The sequence below is a fragment of the Lolium rigidum genome, chromosome 2 (genome assembly GCF_022539505.1).
Source record: "Lolium rigidum isolate FL_2022 chromosome 2, APGP_CSIRO_Lrig_0.1, whole genome shotgun sequence".
NCBI classification, from domain to species: Eukaryota; Viridiplantae; Streptophyta; class Magnoliopsida; order Poales; family Poaceae; genus Lolium; species Lolium rigidum.
Genome location: NC_061509.1, coordinates 233,702,228 through 233,726,853, shown reverse-complemented (window position 1 = coordinate 233,726,853; position 24,626 = coordinate 233,702,228).

The window sequence follows — 24,626 nt, the reverse complement described above, 5'->3', positions numbered from 1 at the left end:
AAGATGTGATGGATGCGGTGATGCGTATTGTAAGGGGAGAAGAGAGTGCAGAGGTTATTAATAACACCATTCTCATGCTAATTCAAAAGGCGCAGAATCATATTCTTCTATCACAGTTCCGTCCTATCAGTTATGCAATGTCCTGTATAAAATTGCTTCAAAAATTATTTCTAACCGTTTGAAGAGTGTGTTACCTGAGATTTTATCAGAAGAGCAATCAGCCTTCATTCCTGGCCATTTTATCATAGACAATATAATTTCTACATATGAATGTCTCCATTTTATGAAAAGAAACAAGGCTAAGAGGAACAAATCATATGCTTTGAAGTTAGACATGATGAAAGCATATGATCTCGCGGGGAGTGGGAATATTTGAAGGCAATAATGACGAAGCTTGGTTTTGCTTCGGCATGGATTGATATTGTTATGGGAATGATATCCTCGGTGTCCTTTTCAGTATTGTTCAATGGAACAAAACTCGAAGAGTTCAAACCATCTCGGGGAATAAGACAAGGAGATCCAATTTCTCCCTACCTTTTCTTGTTGGCAGCAGAGGGTCTTTTGTGCCTCCTAAATCATAGAAGCTAGTCATCGAACTTAAGTGGGATCAAAGTGGCTCCATCGGCTCCGTCGGTGGACCATCTTCTCTTTGCAGATGACAGTCTGTTGTTCTTCAAAGCAACTGGTGAGGGTTCAAATGAAGTCTCAGAGTCTTTATCTTTAATTGTCAAGCGTCAGGACAAAAAATCAACTTGGCAAAGTCATCTATTTTCTTCATAAGGGGTGTTCGCAAGTGATATGAGAAGAGATTAAAATTGTTTTAAATGTCCCTAATGAGTCCTTGAGTGAGAAGTACTTGGGTATGCCCACAGATGTTGGAAAATCAAAAAATGGAGCTTTCAAATATCTTAAAGATCGTGTTTGGCATAAGGTCCAGGGTTGGATTGAGATGATCATGTTGGCAGGAGGCAAAGAGGTACTAATAAAGGCTGTGACACAAGCTGTACCAATTTACTCAATGGCGTGTTTTAAACTCCCAAGGGGGTTGTGTCAACATATAGATGCAATTATCAGGAAATTCTGGTGGGGAAGTAAAGATGGCAAGCGCAAAACGGCATGTGTAAGCTAGGAGGAAATGACCAAGCCAAAGTATATGGGTGGCCTAGGTTTCAGGGATACAGAGTTATTTAACTTGGCCTTGCTAGAGAGGCTAGCCTGGAGAATTCTTCAAGACCCTAACACTCTGAGTGCCCGGATAATCAAAGCAGTGTATCATCCCTCGTGTGATCTAGTGAATGCAGAACTTGGGAGCAGCCCTTCGCAGATTTGGAGGGCTTTAATTGAGGGACGTGATTGTAGGATAACGTTGCATAGAAAACAAAAATTTTCCTACCGCGAACACGAAATCCAAGCCAAGATGCAATCTAGAAGACGGTAGCAACGAGGGGATTATCGAGTCTCACCCTTGAAGAGATTCCAAAGCCTACAAGAGGAGGCTCTTGTTGCTGCGGTAGACGTTCACTTGCCGCTTGCAAAAGCGCGTAGAAGATCTTGATCACGATCGGTCCCGGCGCCACGAACGGGCAGCACCTCCGTACTCGGTCACACGTTCGGTTGTTGATGAAGACGACGTCCACCTCCCGTTCCAGCGGGCAGCGGAAGTAGTAGCTCCTCTTGAATCCGGCAGCACGACGGCGTGGTGTCGGTGGCGGTGAAGAAGTCCGGCGGAGCTTCGCTAAGCTATGCGGGCAATATGGAGGAGAGGAGCTTGGCTAGGGTTTGGGAGGGGTGGCCGGCCACTCAGGGGGCGGCCAGCTTGTGGTCTTGGGGTGGCCGGCCCCCTCCCTTGGCCCCTCATTATATAGGTGGATCCCCAAGAGTTGGTCTCCAAGTCTTCGAATAAGACCCGAACCAAAAACCTTCCATATGGTGGGGAAACCTAGCCCAACTAGGACTCCCACCCAAAGGTGGGATTTCCACCTCCCATAGGGGGGGTGGCCGGCCCCCTATGGTGGAGTCCACTTGGGACTCCACCCCATCTAGGGCTGGCCGGCCATGGAGGTGGAGTCCCTTGTGGACTCCACCTTCCTTGGTGGTTTCTTCCGGACTTTTCTAGAACCTTCTAGAACCTTCCATAGAACCTTCCGCGACATTTTATTCACATAAAATGACATCCTATATATGAATCTTATTCTCCGGACCATTCCGGAACTCCTCGTGATGTCCGGGATCACATCCGTGACTCCGAACAAATATTCCAACTTCATTCCATATTCAAGTACTACCATTTCAACATCCAACTTTAAGTGTGTCACCCTACGGTTCGCGAACTATGCGGACATGGTTGAGTACTTACTCCGACCAATAACCAATAGCGGGATCTGGAGATCCATAATGGCTCCCACATATTCAACGATGACTTTAGTGATCGAATGAACCATTCACATACGATACCAATTCCCTTTGTCACGCGATATTTTACTTGTCCGAGGTTTGATCATCGGTATCACACTATACCTTGTTCAACCTCGTCTCCCGACAAGTACTCTTTACTCGTACCGTGGTATGTGGTCTCTTATGAACTTATTCATATGCTTGCAAGACATTAGACGACATTCCACCGAGAGGGCCCGGAGTATATCTATCCGTCATCGGGATGGACAAATCCCACTATTGATCCATATGCCTCAACTCATACTTTCCGGATACTTAATCCCACCTTTATAACCACCCATTTACGCAAGTGGCGTTTGATGTAATCAAAGTACCTTTCCGGTATAAGTGATTTACATGATCTCATGGTCATAAGGACTAGGTAACTATGTATCGAAAGCTTATAGCAAATAACTTAATGACGTGATCTTATGCTACGCTTAATTGGGTGTGTCCATTATATCATTCATACAATGACATAACCTTGTTATTAATAACATCCAATGTTCATGATTATGAAACTAATCATCCATTAATCAACAAGCTAGTTTAAGAGGCATACTAGGGACTTCTTGTTTGTCTACATATCACACATGTACTAATGTTTCGGTTAATACAATTATAGCATGGTATATAAACATTTATCATAAACATAAAGATATAAATAATAACCACTTTATTATTGCCTCTAGGGCATATCTCCTTCAGTCTCCCACTTGCACTAGAGTCAATAATCTAGATTACATTGTCAAGTACCTAACACCCATGGCATTTTGGTGTTGGTCATGCTTTGCCCTAGGGAGAGCTTTAGTCAACGGATCTGCTACATTCAGATCAGTGTGTACTTTGAAATCTTTACTTCTCCATCTTCGATGTATTCGCGAATCGAATGATAACGCAGCTTGATATGCTTCAGCCTCTTGTGTGACCTTGGTTCTTGTGCATTGGCGATGGCACCCATGTTGTCACAGTAGATGACTAGTGGGTCCAATGCACTACGAACCACACCGAGCTCTACAATGAACCTCTTCATCCATACCGCTTCTGATGAAGCCTCTGAAGTCGCTATGTACTCCGATTCTGTTGAGGATTTCGCCACCGTGCACTGCTTCGAGCTTGCCCGGCCTATCGTGCAGCACCATTCAATATAAACACGTACCCGCATTGTGACTTAGAGTCATCGGGATCGGTGTTCCAACTTGCATCGGTGTAACTTGTTACAACGAGCTCTTGGTCACCTCCATAACAAAGAAACATATCCTTAGTTCTTTTCAAGTACTTCAGGATATTCTTGACCGCTGTCCAAGTGTTCCATTCCCGGATCACTTTGATATCTCGCTAGTCAAACTAACGAGCATGTGCTATATCCGGTCTTGTACATAGCATGGCATACATGATAGAGCCTCATCGCCGAGGCATAGGGGATCCGACTCATCCTTTCTCTTTCTTTCGCCGTAGCCGGTCCTTGAGTCTTACTCAAGACCTTGCTCGGTAACATAGGTAAGAATCCTTTCTTACTTTCGTCCATTCTAAACTTCTTTAGAATCTTGTCCAGTATGTACTCGTGATAGCCCTATTAGACGTCTTGATCTATCTCTATAAATCTTGATGCCTAATATATATGATGCTTCACCAAGGTCTTTCATTGAAAAACTATTATTCAAATAACCCTTTACACTCGCTTAATAGTTCTATATCATTCCCAATCAATAATATGTCATCTACATATAATATCAGGAATGCTACGGAGCTCCCACTCACTTTCTTGTAAATACGAGGCCTCTCCATGACACTGTATAAACCCGAAGTCTTTGATCACCTTATCAAAGCGTCGGTTCCAACTTCTCGATGCTTGCTTCAGTCCATAGATTGAACGCTGAAGTTTGCATACTTTGTAAGCATTTTTAGGATCGACAAAACCTTTGGGTTGTACCATATACAACTCTTCCTCAATGTCTCCATTAAGGAACGCTGTTTTGACATCCATCTGCCAAATCTCATAATCGAAAAATGCAGCTATTGCTAACAAAATCCTCACAGATTTTAGCTTCGCTACGAGGTGAGAAAGTCTCATCGTAGTCAACACCTTGAATTTGTCGGAAACCCTTTGCGACAAGTCGAGCTTTATAGACAGTAATATTACCATCGGCATCTGTTTTTCTCTTGAAGATCCATTTATTCTCGACAGCCTTGCGGCTATCAAGTAAGTCTACCAAAGTCCATACTTTGTTATCATACATGGATCCCATTTCGGATTTCATGGCTTCTTGCCATTTGTTGGAATCTGGGCTCATCATCGCTTCTTCATACGTCGCAGGGTCTTCATCATTGTTATCCACAATCATGACATTTAGACAAGGATCATACCAACTGGAGTGGCACGATCCCTTGTCGATCCGCGAGGTTCGGTAGCTATCTCATTTGAAGTTTCATGATCATTATCATTTGCTTCCTCTGTTGTTGGTGCAGGCGGCACAGGAACATTTTCCGGTACTGCGCTACTCTGATCAACGAGTAGAGATTCTTCAATCTCATCGAGTTCTACTTTTCTTCCAGTCACTTCTTTAGTGAGAAATTCTTTCTCAAGAAAGGTTCCGTTCTTAGCAACAAAGATCTTGCCTTCGGATCTGTGATAGAAAGTGTACCCTATAGTTTCCTTAGGGTATCCTATGAAGACGCATTTCTCCGCTTTGGGTTCTAGCTTGTCCGGTTGTAACTTTTTTACATAGGCTTCGCAACCCCAAACTTTTAGGAACGACGACTTAGGTTTCTTATTAAACCATAATTCATACGGCGTCGTTTCAACGGATTTTGATGGTGCTCTATTTAAAGTGAATGCGGTCTGTCTCTAATGCATAACTCCAAAATGATAACGGCAAATCGAGTAAGAGACATCATAGAACGAACCATATCTAAGAGAGTTCGATTACGACGTTCGGACACACCGTTTCGTTGTGGTGTTCCCGGCGGTGTCAATTGTGAAAGTATGCCGCATTTCTTTAAATGCATGCCAAACTCATAACTCAGATATTCACCTCCACGATCGGATCGTAGAAATTTAATCTTCTTGTTACGTTGATTTTCTACTTCACTTTGAAATTCCTTAAACTTCTCGAAAGTTTCGGATTTGTGTTTCATTAAATAGATATACCCATATCTACTCAAATCATCTGTGAAGGTTAGAACATAACGATAACCACCGCGCGATGCTACACTCATTGGTCCGCACACATCGGTATGTATGATTTCCAATAAGTCGGTAGCTCGCTCCATAATACCAGAGAATGGAGTCTTAGTCATTTTTCCCATTAGACATGCTTCGCATCTATCAAGTGACTCAAAGTCAAGTGATTCAAGTAATCCATCGGTATGGAGTTTCTTCATGCGTTTCACTCCAATATGACCAAGACGACAGTGCCACATATAAGTAGAATTATCATTCAATCTAATTCGCTTAGCATCAATGTTATGTATATGTGTATCACTACTATCGAGATCTAACAGAAATAAGCCATTCTTTTCAGGTGCTCGACCATAAAAGATATTATTCATAAAAATAGAACAACCATTATTCTCAGACTTGAATGAATAACCATCTTGCATTAAACAAGATCCTGATATAATGTTCATGCTCAACGCGGGTACAAAATAACAATTATTTAGGCTTAAAACTAATCCCGAAGGTAGATGTAGAGGAAGTGTGCCGACAGCGATCACATCGACTTTGGATCCATTTCCAACGCGCATGGTCACTTCATCCTTTAGTAGTCTTCGTTTATTCTTTAGTTCCTGTTTCGAGTTACAAATATGAGCAACCGAACCAGTATCAAATACCCAGGTATTAGTACGAGAACCAGTAAGATAAACATCTATAACATGTATATCAGATATACCTTCTTTCTTCTTCTTGACAAGGCCGCTCTTCAGATCCGCCAAATACTTGGAGCAGTTACGCTTCCAGGTGTCCCTTCTCCTTGCGGTAATAGCACTCAAGCATCGGGCTTAGGGCCGTTCTTAGGTTTCATAGGAGGCGTGGCAGCTTTCTTGCCACCCTTCTTGAATTTTCCCTTAGACTTGCCCTGTTTCTTGAAACTCGGTGGTCTTGTTGACCATCAACACTTGGTGCTCTTTCTTGATCTCAATCTCAGCAGCTTTTAGCATGCCAAAGAGTTCGGGAAACTCCTTGTTCATGTTCTCGCATATTGTAGTTCATCACAAAGTTCTTGTAACTTGGTGGCAGTGATTGAAGGACACGATTAATCCCCAGTCTGTTAGGAATCACTATTCCCAAGTCACTGAGTTTCTTCGCATGCCCGGTCATGACGAGCATGTGCTCACTAATGGAGCTGCCTTCTTCCATCATACAGCTGAAAAAATGTTTCGATGCTTCATAGCATTCCACGGCCGCATGAGTCTCAAAAATAGTCTTCAACTCTTTCATCAACTCATGAGGATCGTGGTGCTCAAAACGTTTTTGAAGATCGGATTCCAGACTGCATAAGATGGCACACTGAACTTGAGAGTACCGAGTTTTCCGAGTCGCGTAAACATTCTTTACTTCATCGGTTTCAGTTTCTCGCTGGAGGGTCACCTAGCGGTGCATCAAGCACATATTGCAGATTTCCGCCATTGAGGAAAATCCTCACATGACGGAACCGGTCGGTGAAGTTGCTACCGTTGCTCTTAAGCTTTTCTTTCTCTAGGAACTGGTTAAAATTGATTGGGGACGCCATATCTACAACATATTTGCAATAGTTTAGACTAAGTTTATGACAAATTGAGTTCAAAATTTTAATTCAATATAATTAAAAACTATGTGAACTCCCACTCAAAACAATATCCCTCGCATTGTCTTAGTGATCACACGAACCAAATCCACCACACCAAGTCCGATCATCACGAGACAAGATGTAACTTCAATGGCGAACACTCAAAGTGTTCATCATATCAATCATATGATTCATGCTCTACCTTTCGGTATCACGTGTTCCGAGACCATGTCCGTACATGCTAGGCTCGTCAAGGCCACCTTAGTATCCGCATGTGCAAAGCGGCTTGCACCCGTTGTATGCACTTGTTGATTCTATCACACCCGATCATCACGAGATGCTTCGAAACGACAAGTCTTGGCAACGGTGCTACTAAGGATGAACACTTTATTATCTTGAGATTTTAGTGAGAGGGATCATCTTATAATGCTACCGTCGCGATCTAAGCAAAATAAGATGCATAAAAGGATTAACATCACATGCAGTTCATATGTGATATGATATGGCCCTTTTGTCTTTGCGCCTTTGATCTTCATCTCCAAAGCGTGGACATGATCTCCATCATCAACGGGCATGATCTCCATCATCGTCGGCGAAGCACCAAGGTCAATGGCGCCGTCTTCATGATCGTCCTCCATGTAGCAACTATTACAACTACTTTGAAATACTACTCAACATGAAATTTAAAGACAACCATAAGGCTCCTCGCCGGTTGCCACAATACAATAATGATCATCTCATACATATTCATCATCACATTATGGCCATATCACATCACCAAACCCTGCAAAAACAAGTTAGACGTTCTCTAATTTGGTTTGCATATTTTACGTGGTTTAGGGTTTTCGAGTAAGATCCAATCTACCTACGAACATGAACCACAACGGTGATACTAGTGTTTTCAATAGAAGAGTAAATTGAATCTTCACTATAGTAGGAGAGACAGACACCCGCAAATCCACTTATGCAATACAAGTTGCATGTCGAGCGTGGAGCAAATCTCATGAACGCGGTCATGTAAAGTTAGCCCGAGCCGCTTCATCCCACTATGCCACAAAGATGCAAAGTACTCAACTAAAGATAACAAGAGCATCAACGCCCACAAACCATTGTGTTCTACTCGTGCAACCATCTATGCATAGACACGGCTCCGATACCACCGTAGGATAACGTTGCATAGAAAACAAAAATTTTCCTACCGCGAACACGAAATCCAAGCCAAGATGCAATCTAGAAGACGGTAGCAACGAGGGGATTATCGAGTCTCACCCTTGAAGAGATTCCAAAGCCTACAAGAGGAGGCTCTTGTTGCTGCGGTAGACGTTCACTTGCCGCTTGCAAAAGCGCGTAGAAGATCTTGATCACGATCGGTTCCGGCGCCACGAACGGGCAGCACCTCCGTACTCGGTCACACGTTCGGTTGTTGATGAAGACGACGTCCACCTCCCCGTTCCGGCGGGCAGCGGAAGTAGTAGCTCCTCTTGAATCCGGCAGCACGACGGCGTGGTGTCGGTGGCGGTGAAGAAGTCCGGCGGAGCTTCGCTAAGCTATGCGGGCAATATGGAGGAGAGGAGCTTGGCTAGGGTTTGGGAGGGGGTGGCCGGCCACTCAAGGGGGCGGCCAGCTTGTGGTCTTGGGGTGGCCGGCCCCCTCCCTTGGCCCCTCATTATATAGGTGGATCCCCAAGAGTTGGTCTCCAAGTCTTCGAATAAGACCCGAACCAAAAACCTTCCATATGGTGGGGAAACCTAGCCCAACTAGGACTCCCACCCAAAGGTGGGATTTCCACCTCCCATAGGAGGTGGCCGAGCCCCCTATGGTGGAGTCCACTTGGGACTCCACCCCATCTAGGGCTGGCCGGCCATGGAGGTGGAGTCCCTTGTGGACTCCACCTTCCTTGGTGGTTTCTTCCGGACTTTTCTAGAACCTTCTAGAACCTTCCATAGAACCTTCCGCGACATTTTATTCACATAAAATGACATCCTATATATGAATCTTATTCTCCGGACCATTCCGGAACTCCTCGTGATGTCCGGGATCACATCCGTGACTCCGAACAAATATTCCAACTTCATTCCATATTCAAGTACTACCATTTCAACATCCAACTTTAAGTGTGTCACCCTACGGTTCGCGAACTATGCGGACATGGTTGAGTACTTACTCCGACCAATAACCAATAGCGGGATCTGGAGATCCATAATGGCTCCCACATATTCAACGATGACTTTAGTGATCGAATGAACCATTCACATACGATACCAATTCCCTTTGTCACGCGATATTTTACTTGTCCGAGGTTTGATCATCGGTATCACACTATACCTTGTTCAACCTCGTCTCCGACAAGTACTCTTTACTCGTACCGTGGTATGTGGTCTCTTATGAACTTATTCATATGCTTGCAAGACATTAGACGACATTCCACCGAGAGGGCCCGGAGTATATCTATCCGTCATCGGGATGGACAAATCCCACTATTGATCCATATGCCTCAACTCATACTTTCCGGATACTTAATCCCACCTTTATAACCACCCATTTACGCAGTGGCGTTTGATGTAATCAAAGTACCTTTCCGGTATAAGTGATTTACATGATCTCATGGTCATAAGGACTAGGTAACTATGTATCGAAAGCTTATAGCAAATAACTTAATGACGTGATCTTATGCTACGCTTAATTGGGTGTGTCCATTATATCATTCATACAATGACATAACCTTGTTATTAATAACATCCAATGTTCATGATTATGAAACTAATCATCCATTAATCAACAAGCTAGTTTAAGAGGCATACTAGGGACTTCTTGTTTGTCTACATATCACACATGTACTAATGTTTCGGTTAATACAATTATAGCATGGTATATAAACATTTATCATAAACATAAAGATATTAATAATAACCACTTTATTATTGCCTCTAGGGCATATCTCCTTCAGTGATGTCCTTGCTCGAGGCCTAATAAAAAGAATTGGTAAGGGTACAACCATAAAGGTGTGGACGGAGAATTGGCTACCAAGGGAAAATATGATGATGCCCATAGCATGCCGATCTGGTCAGTGAACTAATCAATGCCCATACAACTTCATGGAACAGAGAAAAGGTGCAAGCAACCTTTGTTCAGGTTGATGTTGACACTATAATGGGGATGCCTTTAAGTACTAGAAACATAGAGGATTTATGAGCATGGGGGTTTAATAGAATTGTGATTTTCACTATCAGGTCAGCATATCGCATGCTTAGTGAAACAAAGTATCGACCTGAAGCATGGCTCGAGGGCCGGTCATCTGGCTCGGACCATGAGAAGGAGAGGAAGGAATGGACCTCAATGTGGAAAGTCAAAGTGCCGTCGAAGATTAAAATTTTCCTATGGAGATTAGCAAAACAGTCACTCCCTACTACTGATCCGCTGCAGCACCGCAACATGGCGACAACAAGTTCTTGTGTTTTAATGGAGTGTGCGATGGCTAGAAGTGTGTGGGCACTAGGAGACGAGGAACTGATTGAGCATCTCTTTGCAACGACTGAACCAAAAGCGAAGGACTGGATTTTCTCGATAATGGAAACCTTGCCCCATACACCAATACACTCTGGACAGCAAAGCGCAAGGCAATCCATGAAGGAGAGTTTCAGAGCCCTCTTTCTACCCACATTTTTGTCTGCAAATACTTGTCTGATCTAAAGGTTCTAGCCAAACCTGAACATAAATCAAAAGGTGGGTCGGTTTAAGCTATAGCTAATCCCAGGTGAATTCCCCCTCTAAATAGTGTGATCAAGATAAATGTTGATGGAGCGTGTGCCAGGAGTGAACTGATCGGTTCCGTCGCTGGGGTGGCCAGGGATCATCTAGGAAAGTATGTTGGATCATCGGTGATTACCTACTCAGGTATTGTTGATCCGCCAACCCTTGAAGCTCTTTCTTGCAGAGAGGCACTAGCTCTAGCAGATGATCTATTAGAACGGAAGATTCTGGTCTCTTCAGATTGCCAACAGGTCATTCGAGACATTGCTGATAATACTGGAGGGGTCTATGCATCAGTCATCATGGAGATCAAGATGCATTCTTCTGAATTTGTGGAGGTAAAGTTCATCCATGAAGGTAGACTTAAAAATAAAGAAGCACATAACTTAGCTCGCTATGCACTATCTCTAGATCTGGGACGCCATGTGTGGCTCCTTGAACCTTATGATCATGTAATAATGCCTATTTATTTGTCCATTGATTAATAAAGTGAGCAAGTTACTCTCAAAAAAAAATATGAATAAAGAATAAATTCTTGAGGGGTTAGGATGTTAGGAATCTCAAGTTAAATAAGATTAGATCCACATAAAAAGAAATCTTAACAAACTTGGAAATAAATAAATAGATTTAAGCCCGTCATGCTACTTAAAGACTCGTGGTACGGTCACGATGATTGTACCTCGTGCCCGTACCACCGATCTGGACCAGATATTTTTCTTTTAAATAAAAATTACCGAGTTGACTTTTATCCCGTACGTGCAGGCATACCCATACCTGGCTTCGGCACCCGACTTAATATATTTTCTGACAAACGAAGAAATTAGGGAAACTCACGGAACTCTTAACGGGCTGAGGTACGGCCACAGTGGCTATACCGTATACCGTCTGACCGGACCAAATTCTTGGAGAACGTCCTTCTGTTCATGGAAAATTTAACGATCATTGGTACGGTCAGGGTCGACCTTACGGCACGACCGTACCGAATTCTCTGCAAAAACATCTAAGTCTACTGGGACTTTAATGGGTGATGGTACGGTCTGACCGTACTAACTTCAGAAAAAGCCCATTTTCATCACAAAAACACAAGGAAAGAAAAAAAAGGGACTAGAACTATATAAATTTAAAAAATAACTTACTGATGCAGAGGGAAAATATACTCTAATTAATATTGGGAGATGTCCGGTGAACGGCTTTCATCCCTAAGCTTACCATTGTTTGTCTCCTTTGGCATTAGCACGGTGTCTTCTACACCAAGAGTACTATGTATCAAGTATCTTCGTGAATCTTCAAATGCACCGTCCCTGGAAGAATGCATACTTCCATTGCTTCATGCCCCTTGTCATCAAACTTTAGTTCTATTATCTTCAGTTCCTCTTTTCCTTCTTCAGGGATCCTTTCCACCATATGCAGTTGAAATTCCTGCAACAACAAAATCCAACGAATCAACCTTGACTAAACATCTTTTCGTGTGATTATTTCCTTTAGGCCTTGGCGATCTGTATGAAATTTTACTTTTGAAACTGAAATGTAAGATCTAAATTTCTCACATCCATGGACTACAACGAATAGCTCTTTCTTTGTTGTAGGGTATTTTCTTTGAGCTTCATTCAAACTCTTACTTGCGTAGTGAACAATGTCAAAATATTCATCATAGTTTGGTGGGTGCATCAATAAGAGCTTTCTTAAGAGGATCAAAAGCTACCATGCATTCATCATTAAACTTAAAACAAGTCCCTAATAGAGTAGTCAAAGGAATTGTAACTTGAGAAAAGTGTTTGATAAACCTTATGTAGAAACCTACATCCTTGACCGAGGAAACATCTTATTCCCTTCAAATCACGAGGTGGTGGTAGTCGTTCAATGGCTTCTAAGTTAGCTCTATCAACTTATATTCCTTTTCCTGATACTTTCTCTCCAATAACTATTCCTTCTTTGACCATGGAGTGGCATTTCTCCCAGCTTAAAACAAGGTTAGTATCTTCACATCTCTGCAAAATTTATCAAAATTGTTAAGACAATTTTTTTTCGAGAGCATGCGCAAAGCGTGCCTTATCTTTATAGAGGAGAGAACAAAAATTACAAGATAGCACGGATACAGACATCAGTGCCTACACGCACTCACACTTTTCTCCTCCTTCCCATGCTACAAAAGCCTACTCTTGCGCTATCTGTGAACTCTCTCCTCTCCTAGCTAGCTCCCACAGCTGGAACTCCTCTCTAATAGACGCCAAAGCCTGTATGGGGTTCTTCTGCTCTCGAACATTGCCGAACACCCTCGCGTTCCTCTGCTTCCAAAGAGTCCACGCAGTGATGATGACCACGGAGTCAAACCTCTTCCTGTCGAGTTTCCTCACTCTTTTCCTCGCCTCCGTCCACCATCTCTCCAAGTTCGAACCCAGTCCTGGCTCCTGTATGTTGAGACTAGCGCTGCGTAGTACCTCAAACCAGGCCTGTCTTGCGTATGGGCACTGGGTAAGGATGTGATCCACCCTGTCCTCCTCCTGTAGGCATGTGGCACATGGGTCCGGGTGCTCCTTGAGGCCAAACATCGCTCTCCTATCTGAGGTCGAAAGTCTATATCTGAGGGCTAACCATGCAAAGATCTTGCATTTCGCAGGGGCAAAAGACTTCCAAACGGGGGAGCTCATACTCCAACTCGTGCTCCCCATGCAGAGCATCTCGTATGTGCTTTTGGAGGAGTAGTCTCCCGTTGCCGAGCCTTTCCACTTAATAAGGTCCGGCCTCGATGCGTCCACCTCCACTGTGTCCACCGCCTCCCACCGTCGGATGCACTGCGCTCCACCCACCATAGTGAGATCGTTTGTAATGTCATTCAGCCACTGCGCTCCACCCACTCATTAAGACAATTATTAAAAGAGGTTCCATAGACGGAGAAGTCCTCTATGAAATCAGAAAAGATAGAAGTCGTGCATCTTTGAAAAATCGCATGGGCATTACATAACCCAAAAGGCATATTGTACCTTCGATCCGGATTACGTATTGTAGTATGATAAGTTTTTTCTCTAGAAGACCAAGGTTTAATCGAAACTTGGGAAGCACTACTAAAATGGTGTAAAGGAAACATCTACAAGTGTCGTGGTTTCGTCACGGCATATGCCATGGGATGGCTTAAGTCAGGTGGTTGAGGCCTTGTGGCGTACGGCGGATTCCGGAGGCGGGTATGGGCATGCGCGACATGGCGACGTACCCAGGTTCAAGGCCCTCGTGTTGAGGTAACACCCCTACTCCCGCTGATGATGTATATGGTCTATAGACACTACAATGGCGCTCCTTGAGCTGTGGCCAGCTTGGGAGAGGGATCGAGGTAGACGAAGACCTCAGCTCCCGAGCGGTTCCACTGAGAGTGGGAAGTGAGAATGATCGATCCCCCCAAAGGGGGTGCTACTGGGGCTTATATAGTGCCTGGAACATTTACAAGGAAATCCCTAGAGTCTATGGCGCTGGCTCCGCCAGCTCCGGCTTCTCCGCGTGGTCACGAGGTGGTGGGGGCCCCGGCTGCCGTCCCTGTCACGTCCTTCTGTCGCTGCCGACAGGGACATGATAGGCCGACAGATGGCTCGTAGGCCGGCACCTAGCTCCTCCCGTAGCCCGCGACCCCTATCGTAGCGCCGATGTAGCCTGCGCTGCCCCGGAGAGCCGGGCCATGATGGCATGGTGTCACACTGATTGCTATAGGTCCGTAGTAGCGCGGGATCAGCGGGACAAGACGTCCTCGTGGACTTTTGCACCCAGACGGGCGTCCAGGAACCTTCTCCTGCAAGGATCACCAACTTTTGGAGCTTGCCAGGGGAATGATGAACCCGGCCGAGAATGAGCCAGCCGACCTGGCGATGCCGAAGCCGGCCGACTCTGTCTCAAGCCAGATATTATATATCGAAGCAGGCCTAGACCATGGCATAGCCGGCCATGACCAAGCCGGCCAAGACATGGTTCCAGCCGGCCCCAAGGCGGCTAGCCACGACTTCAGCCGTCTGCTCCTCAGCCAGCTTTTGCCGCGGGCCAGCCGGCCCTGAGTCAATTGTTCCTAGTCCTTTGACATACCCGGGGTCATTGATGGCGTGTACTCGACGTATGCGGACACGCTGTTGGGGAAGCTAAGAGGAAGGTGTGATAAGCACAGCAGCAAGTTTTCCCTCAGTACGAAACCAAGGTTTAATCGACCAGTAGGAGAAAGGCATGACTTGGGAAGGTGTTGCTGGCTGACTAGTGGCAGGGCGCACTACCGGTGTCAGCAACAACATGGAACCTGCACACAACACAACCAACGTACTTTACCCCAACTTACAGTGAGGTTGTCAATCTCACCGGTTTGCTGAACACAAAGTATTAGACGTATCGAATGGAAGGAGATGTTTGCAGAAAGGAAACATAACAAGATTGCAGTTGAATTTATCAATAAATAAAATAAGACCGGGGTCCACAGTTCACTAGAGGTGTCTCTCCATAAAGAAATAGCAAGTTGGGTGAACAAATTACAACTAGCAATTGACATAATATTGATCGATACATGATACGTCTCAAACGTATCTATAATTTGTTATGTTCCATGCTAGTTTTATGACAATACCTACATGTTTTGTTCACACTTTATATCGTTTTGATGCATTTTCCGGAACTAACCTATTAACAAGATGCCGAAGTGCCAGTTCTCGTTTTCTCGTTGTTTTTGGTTTCAGAAATCCTAGTAAGGAATATTCTCGGAATTGGACGAAATCAAGGCCCACGATCTTATATTTCCACGAAGCTTCCAGAACACCGGAGAGGCACCAGAGGGGAGGCCCAGGGCCCCCACACGCCATGGCGGCGCGGCCAGAGGGGGGGGCGCGCCCCCCTACTGTGTGGGCCCCCCAGAACCCTTCCGACTCCGCCTCTTCGCCTATTTAAGCCGTCCTGACCTAAATCTTCGAGACGGATTGACGAAACACCAGAAAACCTTCCAGAGCCGCCGCCATCGCGAAACTCCAATTCGGGGGACAGAAGTCTCTGTTCCGGCACCCTGCCGGGACGGGGAAGTGCCCCCGGAAGGCATCTCCATCGACATCACCGCCATCTTCATCGCCGCTGTTGTCTCCTATGATGAGGAGGGAGTAGTTCTCCCCCGGGGCTGAGGGCTCTACCGGTAGCTATGTGGTTAATCTCTCTCATGTACCCCAATACAATGATCTCATGAACTGCCTTGCGTAATTGAGATCCATATGATGAGCTTTGTATCACTATTAATCTATGTGCTACTCTAGTGATGTTATTAAAGTAGTCTATTCCTCCTTCATGATGTAATGTGGACAGTGTGTGCATCATGTAGTACTTGGCGTAGGCTATGATCTTGATCTCTTGTAGATTGTGAAGTTAACTATTACTATGCACTCTAGAGTTACTCTATATGAACTCCGGAGTTACTCTCTATGGTGTGACAGTGATAGTGTTTGCATCTTGTGTGATTCCTTTATGACGTTGTGGAGCTTGTTTACTCCGGCTTGAGGGTGCTCTTGTAGCCCTACACAATGAATGGTGTTTGTTATCCAACAATAGAGTCTTTGAAAGTAGTACAAAGGAAGAGAACTTATTTATTTATGTGATCATTGTTGAGAGTGTCCACTAGTGAAAGTAGGATCCCTAGGCCTTGTTTCCAATACTGCAAACACCGCTTACTTACTGTTCTACTCGCATGTTTACTTGCTGCAATATTTACTTCATATCGCAATTACCATCTACCACCATCTATATCATCTGCGTTTTAATATCTCTTCGCCGAACTAGTGCACCTATACATCTGACAAGTGTATTAGGTGTGTTGGGGACACAAGAGACTTCTTGTATCGTAATTGCAGGGTTGCTTGAGAGGGATATCTTTGACCTCTACCTCCCTGAGTTTGATAAACCTTGGGTGATTCACTTAAGAGAAACTTGCTGCTATTCTACAAACCTCTGCTCTTGGAGGCCCAACACTGTCTACAAGAATAGAAGCACACGTAGACATCAAGCTATTTTCTGGCGCCGTTGCCGGGGAGGTAAGGTAAAAGGTATTCACATCCTCCGACTACTAAGCTATTTCCTAGCACTGTTGCCGGTGTGTGAGTTCTCGAAGGTATCTCCTTTAGATCCTGCAATTGCATCTTTTTGTCTCTTGTTCACTAGTTAGGCATAATGGAAAGTAACAGTGAGCTTCTTAATCTATTCCTGAGTTAAGACATAAATTGTGTGATGCGACAATTAAAAAACCTATGGAACCTTATTTGCATGCTAGTAGCAATGTTATTAGTATGAACACCATTGTTGATAATGCTATGGAAGAATTTAAGCTTGGGGAAGCTGGTTTTGATGAAAATAATCTCTTTAGTCCTCCGGGTATTGAGGAGAAAGTTTATGTTGATTATGATATGCCTCCTATATATGATGTTTACAATGATAAATATGATATTTTCAGTCCACCTACTATTGAGGAGGAAATTAATTATGATTACAATATGCCTCCTATATATGATGATTATAGTGATGAGAATAATAATGATAGCTATTTTATTGAATTTGCTCCCACTACAATTAATAGTAATGACTATGCTTATGTGGAGAGTAATAATTTTATGCATGTGGCTCATGACAAGAATGTTGTATGTGATAGTTATATTGTTGAGTTTGTTCATGATGCTACTGAAAGTTATTATGAGAGAGGGAAACATGGTTATATGCATCTTAATAATATTAAGTTTCCCCTCTTTATGTTGAGAATTTTGAAGTTACTCGTGTTTTATCTTCCTATGCTTGTCACTTTGTTCTTCATGAATTTATTTGTGTACAAGATTCCTTTTCATAGGAAGTGGGTTAGGCTTAAATGTGTTTTGAATTTTCTTCTTGATGCTCTCTTTTACTTCAACTCTTATTTTCATGTGAGCATCATTAAAATTGCTGAGCCCATCTTAATGGCTATAAAGAAAGCACTTCCTGGGAGATAACCCATGTATTTATTTTACTACAACAGTTTTATTTTATATTTGAGTCTTGGAAGTTGTTACTACTGTAGCAACCTCTCCTTATCTTTATTTTATTGCATTGTTGTGCCAAGTAAAGTCTTTGATAGTAGGGTTGATACTAGATTTGGATTACTGCGCAGAAACAGATTTCTTACTGTCACGAAATTGAGCAGCCCCGTCTGTAGGTAACTCAGAAAATTTTGCCAATTTACGTGTGTGATCCTCAGATATGTGCGCAACTTTCATTCAATTTGAGCTTTTTCATCTGAGCAAGTTAAGTGCCCCAGAAAAATTCGTCTTTACGGACTGTTCTGTTTTGACAGATTCTGCCTTTTATTTCGCATTGCCTCTTTTGCTATGTTGAATGGATTTCTTTGTTCCATTAACTTTCAGTAGCTTTGTGCAATGTCCAGAAGTGTTAAGAATGATTGTGTCCTCTCTGAACATGTGAATTTTTGATTATGCACTAACCCTCTAATGAGATTATTTTGAGTTTGGTGTGGAGGAAGTTTTCAAGGGTCAAGAGAGGAGGATGATATACTATGATCAATAAGAGTGAAAAGTCTAAGCTTGGGGATGCCCCCGTGGTTCATCCCTGCATATTTCAAGAAGACTCAAGCATCTAAGCTTGGGGATTCCCAAGGCATCCCCTTCTTCATCGACAACTTATCAGGTCACCTCTAGTGAAACTATATTTTTATTCAGTCACATCTTATGTGCTTTACTTGGAGCGTCTGTGTGCTTTTATTTTCGTTTTTTTATCTTAGTTCTCTGAATAAATGCATGCTTGTGTGGGAGAGAGACACGCTCCGCTGTTGCATATGAACACATGTGTTCTTAGCTTTACTTTTAGTGTTCATGGCAAAGGTTGAAACTGCTTCGTTCATTGTTATTTGATTGGTTCAGAAAATGTTGCATGTAGCAATTGGTATATGGTCTTGAATAATTTGATACTTGGCAATTGTTGTGCTTATATAGATCATGTTTAAGCTCTTGCATCATGTACTTTGCACCTATTAATGAAGAACTACATAGAGCTTGTTGAAATTTGGTTTGCATGATTGGTCTCTCTAAGGTCTAGATATTTTCTGGTGAAGTGTTTGAACAACAAGGAAGACGAGTTGTAGAGTCTTATAATGTTTGCAATATGTTCTTATGTAAGTTTTGCTGTACCGGTTTATACTTGAGTTTGCTTCAAACAACCTTGCTAGCCAAAGCCTTGTACTGAGAGGGAATACTTCTCGTGCATCCAAAATCTTGAGCCAAAACCTATGCCATTTGTGTCCACCATACCTACCTACTACATGGTATTTTTCTGCCATTCCAAGTAAATACTTCATGTGCTACCTTTAAACAATTCAAAAGTTATTATCTCTTATTTGTGTCAATGTTTTATAGCTCATGAGGAAGTATGTGGTGTTTTATCTTTCGATCTTGTCATTTACTTCGGACAGACTTTCAACAATGGACTAGTGGCTCATCCGCTTATCGAATAATTTTGCAAAAAGAGCTGGCAATGGGGTTCCCAGCCCCAACTAATTAACTTGCATTAATAATTCTCTTCACATGCTTTGCCCTGATCAATCAGTGAGCAACTTAATTTTGCAAAAAAAAAGACACTCCTCCATGGTATGAGATTGTTGGAGGGCACCCGAGGATTCGGTTAGCCATGGCTTGAGAAAGAAAAGGTGGGGAGGAGTGTCATCCATAAATAATAAAATGCATGTGTAAACAAAAGAGAAGAGGGATGATCTACCTTGATGGTAGAAATAACGTCCTTCATGGGAGCCGCTCTTGAAAGTCTGGTTGATAAGGTAGTTAGAATACCCACTACCATTCGTTGACAACAACAAACACCTCTCAAAACTTTACTTTTATGCTCTCTATATGATTTCAAAACTTGAAAAGCTCTAGCACATGATTTAATCCCTGCTTCCCTCTGCGAAGGGTCTTTCTTTTACTTTATGTTGAGTCAGTTTACCTACTTCCTTCCATCTTAGAAGCAAACACTTGTGTTAACTGTGTATATTGATTCTTACATGTTTACCTATTGCACTTGTTATATTGCTTTATGTTGACAACTATCCATGAGATATACATGTTACAAGTTGAAAGCAATTGCTGAAACTTAATCGTCCTTTGTGTTGCTTCAATGCCTTCTACTTTGAATCTATTGCTTTATGAGTTAACTCTTATGCAAGACTTATTGATGCTTGTCTTGAAAGTACTATTCATGAAAAGTCTTTGCTATATGATTCAGTTGTTTAATCATTATCTTTACCATTGCTTTGAATCACTTCATTCATCTCATATGCTTTACAATAGTATTGATCAAGATCATGTTGGTAGCATGTCACTTAAGAAATTATCCTTGTTATCGTTTACCTACTCGAGGGCGAGTAGGAACTAAGCTTGGGGATGCTTGATAAGTCTCAAACGTATCTATAATTTCTTATATTCCATGCTAGTTTTATGACAATACCTACATGTTTTGTTCACACTTTATATCGTTTTGATGCATTTTCCGGAACTAACCTATTAACAAGATGCCGAAGTGCCGCTTCTCGTTTTCTGCTGTTTTTGGTTTCAGAAATCCTAGTAAGGAAATATTCTTGGAATTGGACGAAATCAAGGCCCACGATCTTATATTTCCACGAAGCTTCCAGAACACCGGAGAGGCACCAGAGGGGAGGCCCAGGGCCCCCACACGCCATGGCGGTGCGGCCAGAGGGGGGGCACGCCCCCCTACTGTGTGGGCCCCCCAGAACCCTTCCGACTCCACCTCTTCGCCTATTTAAGTCGTCCTGACCTAAATCTTCGAGACGGATTGACGAAACACCAGAAAATCTTCCAGAGCCGCCGCCATCGCGAAACTCCAATTCGGGGGACAGAAGTCTCTGTTCCAGTACCCTGCCGGGACGGGGAAGTGCCCCCAGAAGGCATCTCCATCGACATCACCGCCATCTTCATCGCCGCTGCTGTCTCCTATGATGAGGAGGGAGTAGTTCTCCCCCGGGGCTGAGGGCTCTACCGGTAGCTATGTGGTTAATCTCTCTCATGTACCCCAATACAATGATCTCATGAACTGCCTTGCATAATTGAGATCCATATGATGAGCTTTGTATCACTATTAATCTATGTGCTACTCTAGTGATGTTATTAAAGTAGTCTATTCCTCCTTCATGATGTAATGTGGACAGTGTGTGCATCATGTAGTACTTGGCGTAGGCTATGATCGTGATCTCTTGTAGATTGTGAAGTTAACTATTACTATGCACTCTAGAGTTACTCTATATGAACTCCGGAATTACTCTCTATGGTGTGACAGTGACAGTGTTTGCATCTTGTGTGATTCCTTTATGACGTTGTGGAGCTTGTTTACTCCGGCTTGAGGGTGCTCTTGTAGCCCTACACAATGAATGGTGTTTGTTATCCAACAATAGAGTCTTTGAAAGTAGTACAAAGGAAGAGAACTTATTTATTTATGTGATCATTGTTGAGAGTGTCCACTAGTGAAAGTAGGATCCCTAGGTCTTGTTTCCAATACTGCAAACACCGCTTACTTACTGTTCTACTACATGTTTACTTGCTGCAATATTTACTTCATATCGCAATTACCATCTACCACCATCTATATCATCTGCGTTTTAATATCTCTTCGCCGAACTAGTGCACCTATACATCCGACAAGTGTATTAGGTGTGTTGGGGACACAAGAGACTTCTTGTATCGTAATTGCAGGGTTGCTTGAGAGGGATATCTTTGACCTCTACCTCCCTGAGTTCGATAAACCTTGGGTGATTCACTTAAGGGAAACTTGCTGCTGTTCTACAAACCTCTGCTCTTGGAGGCCCAACACTGTCTACAAGAATAGAAGCACACGTAGACATCAATACATGACAAGATGATTACTATGATAATTTGGTATTGGTCATTACAACATAATAAATAGACTGTAATCCAAATGCGTTTATGACTAATAATCCACCTTCAGGTTAGCGTCCGCACCCCTTCCAGTATAAAGTTGCAAGCAATAGACTATGGCATTAAGCAATGTGTGTAAAGTAAACAATAGATTTACCCTTGGATAAAACATTGTTGGGTTATCCCTAGTAGCAACAACACATCTACAACCTTAGAAGTTATAAAGTCACTCTCCTAGATTACTAGAGGCATGAACCTACTATCGACCATAAATACCCCCTCTTGGAGTCACAAGTATCCACTTGGCCAGAGTTTCTACTATCAACGGAGAGCATGCAAGATCACAAATAACATATGACATGAATATATAATCAATCTTAACATAATACACAACATTCATCGGATCCCAGCAAACCAAACATAGAGGATTACATAAAGACGATCTTGATCATGTAGGGCAGCTCACAAGATCGATACATGAAGCACAAGGTGGAGAAGACAACCATCTAGCTACTGCTATGGACCCATAGTCCAGGTATGAACTACTCACGCACCACTTCGGAGGCGGGCATGGCGATGTAGATGCCTCCGGCGATGATTTCCCCCTCCGGCAGGGTGCCCGGAAGAGCTTCAGAACCCCCCGAGATGGGTTCTGCGATGGCGGCCGCAATGGAACTTTTCGTGGATGGAGGCTCGGGTATCCAGGGTTTTCCCGAGAAGATGTATAAATAGGCGGAGGATCCAGGTCGTTGGGGCGCCAGGCGGCCCCACACCTACCCTAGGCGTGGGCCAGGCCTAGGCCGCGCCTAGGGGTGGTGTGGCGCCCTGGTGCGCTTCTTCGTCCCCCCCTCCGGACTTCGCCTTTGTTTCGATAAATATTGACTTTGGCTTTTGTTTCGTCCAATTCCGAGAATATTTCATGTACAACTTTTCTGAAATACAAAAACAGCAGAAACCAGGGAACTAGCACTGTGGCATCTTGTTAATAGGTTAGTGCCAGAAATCATGTAAAAGTGCAACGAAGTGTAAACAAAACACATATGAATTGGTGTAAAACAAGCATGGAGCGTCAAAAATTATAGATACGTTTGAGACGTATCAGCATCCCCAAGCTTCTTCGTCCTCGAGTAGGTAAGTGATAACAAAATAATTTTTGAGGTGACATGAAGCCAACACAATCTTGATCAAGCATGTAAAGCATTGTCAGCTGGGATCTAAGTACTCTAGCATAGGCATGATAGATGTAATTCAACTGAACTTAGCAACTATGTCATAACATGAAGAGTAACTCAAACAAAGGATCATGAATAATAGTGTATTTAAAGCAACTGTGTGTTTATGATCATAGAGTAAACATAATAAAGTGGTACTCAACATGTCCTTATGGAATAGCAAAACATAAATGCAAGGATACCTTCAAAGTTTAAGAGGTGACTATATACAAGTAATTTGAGAGCAAGCAATAGCACAATCATGAATCAATCAATAATAATTTTTGGACTATGCACATTGCACTAAGAATGATAACTATGCTCTCTTAATTGGTGCATAAGGTAGAAGGTGAAGACTCAACATGAAAGTAAAAGAAAGGCTCTTCGCAAAGGGAAGCAGAGATTACCCGTGTGCTAGTGCTTTTTATTTTGAAAGGAATAGGAGTGTTGAACATATTTATTTTGAGAGGTGCTACTTATGTCAATGGTAGTGATAAATAGTATGACTTATGCATAATTACTTCCTATAAGTTTGCTTGCCTCATGCATAATATACCAATTGTTCTCACACCTTGTCCTAATTAGCTTGGATTTCCATGGGTTTTCATCGCATACATATGTTTTAACCAAGTGTCACAAAGGGTTACCTCCTTGCCTCCTGTACAAACGTCCTTAGGAGATGGATCTCATTTGATTTCTCAATTCTGATGAATCTAAAGTTTTTTGGACATCCATACCGGGAAAGTAAGGACAACAGATATTTGGAGTTTTGCCCAGCTGAAACTTCCACCATGTGAACATGGCTTTAGTTGGCGGCCCAATGTTCCTCTCTAAAAATATGCATACTCAATCTTTGCAACTCATGGTAAATCTCCCTTACTTCAAACAAGATGAGCATGCATAGTAATTGATACATCTCCGACGTATCGATAATTTCTTATGTTCCATGCTACATTATTTATGATATCTACATGTTTTATACACATTATATGTCGTATTTATGCATTTTCCGGCACTAACCTATTAACGAGATGCCGAAGAGCCAGTTGTTGTTTTCTGCTGTTTTTGGTTTCAGAAATCCTAGTAAGGAAATATTCTCGAATTGGACGAAATCAACGCCCGGGGTCCTATTTTTCCACGAAGCTTCCAGAAGACCGGAGGGGAGACGAAGTGGGGCCACGGGGCGCCGCCACACTAGGGCGGCGCGGCCCAGAGCGGGCCCGCGCGGCCCTAGCGTGTGGGGCCCCCGTGACTCTCCCGACTCCGCCCTTCCGCCTACTTAAAGTCTTCGTCGCGAAACCCTCTGTACCGAGAGCCACGATACGGAAAACCTTCCAGAGACGCCGCCGCCAATCCCATCTCGGGGGATTCAGGAGATCGCCTCCGGCACCCTGCCGGAGAGGGGAATCATCTCCCGGAGGACTCTTCATCGCCATGATCGCCTCCGGAGTGATGAGTGAGTAGTTCACCCCTGGACTATGGGTCCATAGCAGTAGCTAGATGGTCGTCTTCTCCTTATGTGCTTCATTGTTGGATCTTGTGAGCTGCCT